The following is a 7,627-nucleotide window of genomic DNA, read 5'->3' as shown; positions in this document are numbered from 1 at the left end:
GGCTAGAGAGGAAGGCGCCGGTCTACGAAGCCACTCCCGGAAGCGACCCACCCCTCGAAAAGAACCAGAGAGTGCTGAGTGTTACATTCTGTCGACCCTGCGCCTACAGCGCCCACTGCTGGATCGAGGAGGTTTCCTTTTTGACAAGAACAGCGGAGAAAAATGGGATTATTTTAGGACAAGTATTTCAGATGCGGAATGTAGATGTTTTATACATTCTCCCACAGAAGCCACCGTGATCTTTTACCAACATAAATCAGGCTTCCGGATTGCAGGTAGAATAAAGTCCAAATGTTTCCATGGCATAAGTGATGGCGCCTTTCCCTTAAATTTTCATGGAGTGGCCATTGTTTCCGTCTCAGGGTCTTTGCAAGTGCAGTAGTCTTGGCCGGGAGCTCTTCCATGGATGGCTTGTTCTCAAAATTAGTTCCAGTGTCACCTGGTCGCCCAACCTAGAAGATGCCATCCGGCCCGCATCATTCCCGATTGTATTACACTTTGTTTAAAAATAATCTGCACCCAGCGTGAAGCTCGAACTCAGGACCCCAAGATCAAGAGTTGCATGCTGGGGCACCTGGGTGCCTCGTTCGGTTAAGTGTCTGCCTTCGGCCCAGGTTATTATCCCAGGGCCCTGGGATGGAGTCTAGCATCTGGCTCCCTGCTCATCTGGGAGTTGCTTCTCCCTCTCCCTCTGTCCTCCCCCCTGCTCACGCGCCCTGGTGCTCTCCCTGTCTCAAATAAATAAATAAAATCTTAAAAAAGAAAAGAAAAGAAAAAAAAAAAAAAAAGAGTTGCATGCTCTACCAACCGAGCCAGCCAGGTGTCCCACTTTTATTTTCTCCATGATAATTATCACTGTCTGAATACATCTTGTTTCCTTGCGTATTGTTTGTCTTCCCCTCTGAGAATAAAATTTGAGCAGGGACTCTCTGTCTTGCTCATAGCTGTATTCCCAGTACCTAGAACACTGCAGTATTTCGTAAGTGCTTAGTAAATATTTGTTAAATGTTGGAGAATGCAATGCTTATCATCTGATTACTGTGCCCAAAGGGAGATGGGAAATAATTCGGAGAACAAGCAGCTTGCGAGAAATACCATGTGATTTCACTCATATGTGTAATTTAAGAAACAAAACAAAAGAGCAAAGAAAAAAAAAAGAGAGAGGCAAACCAAGAAACAGGTTCTTAACAATAGAGAACAAACTGATGGTTACTAGAGGGGAGGTGGGTGGGGGTTTGGGTTAAACAGGTGATGGGGATTGATTAAGGTGTGCACTTATCTGTCTGATGAGCAGTAGGTGATGTAGGGAATTGTTGAATCACTGTATTGTACACCTGAAACTAGTATAACACTGTAAACAGGGATGCCTGAGTGACTCAGTTGATTAAGCATCTGCCTTCTGCTCGGGTCATGATCCCAGAGTTATGGGATGGAGTTCCATATCAGGCTCCCTGCCCATCAGGGAGCCTGCTTCTCCCTCTGCCTGCCTTTCCTTGTGCTTGTGCTTGCTCTCTCTCTCCAACAAACAAATAAAATCTTTTAAAGAAAAATAACATTGTAAATAAACGCACACAAAGAAAGAAATCAAGCAGCATGTTCCCTCCCGGGCCCTAAGTTTGAATCTGGATGTACCTCTTTGCCTTCCTTTGATCCTTTTTTTTTTTTTTAAGATTTTATTTATTTAATTGACAGAGATCACAAGTAGGCAGAGAGGCAGGCAGAGAGGAAGGGAAGCAGGCTCCCTGCTGAGCAGAGAGCGCGATGCGGAGCTCAATCCCAGGACCCTGAGATCATGACCTGAGCCGAACCCACTGACCTAACCCACTGAGCCACCCAGGCACCCCTTTTTTAAAAGATTTTAAAAATTTATTTGAGAGAGAGAGCACAAGCAGGGGGCAGGGAGAAGGAGAAGCAGACTCCCCACTGAGCAAGGAGCCTGATGTAGTGCTCAGTCCCACGACCCTGGGATCATGACTTGGGCCAAAGGCAGAGGCTTAACTGACTGAGCCACCCAGGCGCCCCTCTTCCTTCAATTCTTATTAAGTGTCAACTATATGCCAAACACCGAACAAGACAGATGTATCACCTGTCTTCATGGAGCTACCCTCTAGCTGGGAAGGCCAACCTGTTGACAATTACAGTTGTCTTCATGAAGACAAAGGTACCTACATCAAGTTTTCACAACCATGACAGCATTGACTTTTGGGGCCTGATAATTCTTTGTTGGGGACTCGAGTAGGGAGGCTATTGTGTATTGTAGGATACCGAGTGGAATCCCCAGCTTCCATCCACTGGCTTCCAGCAGCACTCTCCCCGATCCAGCTGTGCAACCACTAATGTCTCCGGACATTGCCAAATATCCCTTGGTGGGTGGGTGTGGGGAGGAACAAATTCCCAGCGTTGCCCAGCCCCCACATTTTGAGAACCCCTGCCCCAGAGCCTCAGTGGGTGCCATCCAACTCAGGATGGGGGAGGGGAGTCCAAACTGTGCAGGAGATAACTGAACATTTCTCAGCGATGGCATGAGCTTAACTTACTCCCAAGTGTGACTTCCAGAGTATGTCTTTGTCACTCTGCAAATCAAATAAACATGTCAGGATGCAATCTCTGAAAAATTAATAAGTCAACCAAAATATTAAGGCAAGCAACCTCACCTGGCTAGGGCAATTCCGGTTTCCAGCTCTTGCCACCTTTTACACTCAGAAGTGTCTTGCTTTTTGGGACGCCTGGGTGGCTCAGTTGGTTAAGCAGCTGCCTTCGGCTCAGGTCATGATCCCAGCGTCTTGGGATCGAGTCCCACATCGGGCTCCTTGCTCGGCAGGGAGCCTGCTTCTCCCTCTGACTCTGCCTGCCACTCTCTCTGCCTGTGCTTGCTCTCCCTCTCTCTCTCTGTCAAATAAATAAATAAAATCTTAAAAAAAAAAAAAGTGTCTTGCTTTGGAGTATGATGGCATTACTGTCCCAGGGTCCCTCAACACTATGTGTTACTTTAAACTTTTAAAAAGTATTGTTACAATACCTACTGGATTTAAATATGATCTCAACTATGATCTATAGATACAGGTATTTTTATATCTATATGATATAGATATAAATATCTGCATAGGAAAAACTATAATGAAACATAACAAAATGCTATGTGAATCATGTCATTCATTAATATATTAGTTTACATTTCTGGGGCACTTGGGTGGCTCAGTGGGCTTTAGCCTCTGCCTTCGGCTCAGGTCATGGTCTCAGGGTCCTGGGATCGAGCCCCACATCGGGCTCTCTGCTCGGCGGGGAGCCTGCTTCCCTCCTCTCTCTCTGCCTGCCTCTCTGCCTACTTGTGATCTCTGTCTGTCAAATAAATAAATAAAATCTTAAAAAAAATATATATATTAGTTTACATTTCTAAATTATGTACCAGATAATTTCCAACTCTTTAAGCCGCCAGTGGGGATAGTGGAAAACCTGCCAGAATACAATAAAAACAGGGTCCAGGGCCGCATGGCTGGCACAGTCTGTTGAGTCTCCGACTCTTGGTTTCCGCTCAGGTCGCGATCTTAGGGTCATGGGCATGGCACCGCGTGGGGCTCTGTGCTCAGCCCGGAGTCTGCTTGGGATTCTTTCCCTCTGCCTCTCCCCCTCTTCTGCCCCTCCACCCTTAATGTGAGCACACTCACTCTCTCTCTATCTCAAATAAATAAATAAATAAATAAAATCTTTAAAAAACAAATCAGGATCCAAATGAAGTCCACACCTGGCATCTTGGGAGACTCTTTTAGTCCACAGGCTCCTCTCCGCCACCTTAGGCAAGCCTCCTAGCCCCTTTCCCTACTTAAATTCTTGTTCCTGCTCTGATCCCGTCCCTACATGGCAGATGAGAATCTGCAAAAATGTCAACGAGATCAACACCTCACTTAACCCTTCAGTACTTCAAAAGGCTCTAGGGCCCCCACCCCCCCACCCCCAAAAAGGCTCTCAGGCCTTGGCCCCACCTGCCACTCCAACTTCTTTAGGGGCCGGGAAACAGCCTTGCTCCCTTCAACTCTTCTGTTAATTTCGACTCTTCCTTCCGTCCCCAGTGCAATGTCTCTTCCCCAGAAGGACCTCCCCTGACCACCCTCTCGAAAGAAAGCCTCCATTATTCCCTCCCGCAGCACTCCATTTTCTCCCCCATAGCATTTCTTGCACACTGTTGTTATATTTTCACCCTGTGTTTACTTCATTACCATCTCTCTCCATAGACTGTCTGTCCCATGAAAGCATAGACCATGTCGGTGTGTGCCATGACTCTGTCTCCATTGTCCCAAAGCACTCAGGAAGGGCACAATAACTATTCGTTGAACAAAGATGAGCTAGTTGACCTCACAGAGCACACAGGTCAGTGTCTCTGCTCATTCTCTCTTCATCTAGGACCGAGCTTCCCCTTTTCTAGCTACTGGACTTCTGGGCTACTTCCTCATTCTCATACACAGACAAGGGGAGAACACATTAGTGAAATAAAACAATGGGATGTAATTTGGCAATAACTACCAAATTTTAGACAATGCAGTGGTTTCATTTCCCAGACTTCTCTTATAAATGTATTTACCCAAGAGCACAAAAGGTTAATCACAAGGGTGTTTCTGCAGCCTGGTAGGTAATAGTCAAGTCTGAGAAGCAACCAGAATGCATATCAAAGGAGGAGTGGTTAGATAAAGACTATGACTTGGTTGAATACACTTTGCAGCCCTTAACCTGGAGGAGAGCAGTGTCCTCACAGATGGTTAAAAGCAGGGACTTCAGACCCAGGTCCCATGGATTTAAATGCATGTTCCAGGGGCTCCTGGGTGGCTCAGTGGGTTAAAGCCTCTGCCTTTGGCTCAGGTCATGATCCCAGGGTCCTGGGATCAAGCCCCACATCGGGCTCTCTGCTCAGCAGGGAGCCTGCTTCCTCCTCTCTCTCTGTCTGCCTCTCTGCCTACTTGTGATCTCTGTCTGTCAAATAAATAAATAAAATCTTTTAAATAAATAAATAAATAAATGCATGTTCCACCACCTAATATCTGTGTGACCTTGGGAAAGTTGCCTCAGTTTCCTTATCTGTGAAATGGAATGATTGAGGGTTGTTGTGGGGCATAGTAAGTTAGTACATGTGAACTATCTACGTGGCAATGAGAGTTATACACAGGAAAACTGTGTATACACAGGAGAAATGCCCATGCTATGTTGTGTAGTTTATTTTTAATTAACTAGGTTTTTTTCTTTAAGTTTGTTTTTGTTAGTCATCTCTACACTCAGTGTGGGGCTCAAACTCACAACACTGAGATCAGGAGTCACATGCTCTACTGACTGAGCCAGCCAGATGCCCCAATTAACTATATTTATATATTTTTTTAATTTTTTTTTTTTTTGACAGAAAGAGAGATCATAGGCAGGCAGAGGGAGGCAGGCAGAGAGAGAGAGGGAAGCAGGCTCCCTGCCGAGCAGAGAGCCCGATTCGGGGCTCGATCCCAGGACCCCAGGATCATGACCTGAGCCGAAGGCAGAGGCTTAACCCACTGAGCCACCCAGGCGCCCCACTGATTAACTATATTTTTAACTGAAAAATTTAAACTGAACACCTCTATGTGCCAGGCACTAGTTAATAGGGGCACCTGGCTGGCTCAGTCAGTAGAGCATGTGACTCCTGATCTCAGTGTTGTGAGTTCGAGCTCCACAATGAGTGCAGAGATTATTAAAAGGAAAAAAAAAAAAGAAAAAAATTTTTAAACACCAGAAAAAAAAAAAAAATTCACACAGGATGACACGGTAAATGATGAAAAATAAGTCTGTCTCCCATCCCAGAGACAGCCACTGTTCATGGTTTCTTAGGAATTTTTCCAGAAATGTTTTATATATATATATATAAACTTATATGTGTGATTATTATTCTCTCTCTCACACACACATATACATATACCCATCTTTTCCTTTTAAAAACTCTGTCTTACAGCTTGCTTTTTACACTTTTAAAAAAGATTTTGTTTATTTATTGAGAGAGAGAGAGCACACACATGAGCAGGTGGAGGGGGAAAAGGAGAAAGAGAATCCCAGGGGCGCCTGGGTGGCTCAGTGTGTTCAGCCTCTGCCTTCGGCTCAGGTCATGGTCTCAGGGTCCTGAGATCAAGCTCCTCATCGGGCTCTCTGCTCATTGGGGAGTCTGCTTCCCCCCACCCCCCACCTGCTGCTCTGCCTACTTCTGATCTCTGTCAAATAAATAAGATCTTAAAAAAAAAAAGAGAGAGAGAGAGAGAGAGAAACAGTATTCATTATTTTTTCACCACACCCAGTGCTCCATGCAGTCCGTGCCCTCTATAATACCCACCCCCTGGTACCCCAACCTCCCACCCCCCCCCGCCACTTCAAACCCCTCAGATTGTTTTTCAGAGTCCATAGTCTCTCGTGATTCACCTCCCCTTCCAATTTCCCCCAACTCCCTTCTCCTCTTTAACACCCCTTGTCCTCCATGATATTTGTTAGGCTCCACAAATAAGTGAAACCATATGATAATTGATTCTCTCTGCTTGACTTATTTCATTCAGCATAATCTCTTCCAGTCCTGTCCATGTTGCTACAAAAGTTGGGTATTCATACTTTCTGATGGAGGCATAATACTCCATAGTGTATATGGACCACATCTTCCTTATCCATTTGTCCGTTGAAGGGCATCTTGGTTCTTTCCATGGTTTGGAAAAAACTATGTTTCCATAGTTTGCTGCTATAAACATTGGGGTACAGATGGCCCTTCTTTTCACGACATCTGTATCCTTGGGGTAAATACCCAGGAGTGCAATTGCAGGGTCATAGGGAAGCTCTATTTTTAATTTCTTGAGGAATCTCCACACTGTTCTCCAAAGAGGCTGCACGAACTTGCATTCCCACCAACAGTGTAAGAGGGTTCCCCTTTCTCCACATCCTCTCCAACACATGTTGTTTCCTATTTTGTTAATTTTGGCCATTCTAACTGGTGTGAGGTGATATCTCAATGTGGTTTTAATTTGAATCTCCCTGAGGGCTAATGATGATGAACATTTTTTCATGTGTCTGATAGCCATTTGTATATCTTGATTGGAGAAGTGTCTGTTCATATCTTCTGCCCATTTTTTTATATGTTTGCCTGTTTCGTGTGGGTTGAGTTTGAGGAGTTCATTATAGATCCTGGATATCAACCTTTTGTCTGTACTGTCATTTGCAAATATCTTTTCCCATTCCGTGGGTTGCTGCTAGAGATGCTGTGGCAGAGGGTGGGCCACACAGACCACAGTCCCAGGGCTCTGTTGTGCTGCCTGGCTGTGCAGGGATCCTTAATCTCTCGGAGCCCAAGCATGGAATGGGACTTGCTTTGCTTAAAGGCTTTGGTAAGGAGAGCTCCGGGTATGGAGCCCTCATCCAATGCTTTAGTGTGCTTCTTGAAGTCTTCTCATTACGCTCCAGTGAGCATCCTAGCCCATGTTTAAAAACAGAGCATATACTTGTCCTGGGGAACTCTAAGTTTCAAAACAGATAGGGACAGAAGACCACTGAGTGTGCTCCAAGACTCATTTCAGTGTTTCTTCCTTTTCATGCCTGTGAATGATGCATATTCCATTTCCTTTGCTTATAATCTATTTAAAATTCAGTA

The sequence above is a fragment of the Mustela lutreola genome, chromosome 7 (assembly GCF_030435805.1).
Source record: "Mustela lutreola isolate mMusLut2 chromosome 7, mMusLut2.pri, whole genome shotgun sequence".
Taxonomy (NCBI): domain Eukaryota; kingdom Metazoa; phylum Chordata; class Mammalia; order Carnivora; family Mustelidae; genus Mustela; species Mustela lutreola.
The sequence above is the reverse complement of the archived record's forward strand: the minus strand, read 5'-3'. Positions refer to the sequence as shown.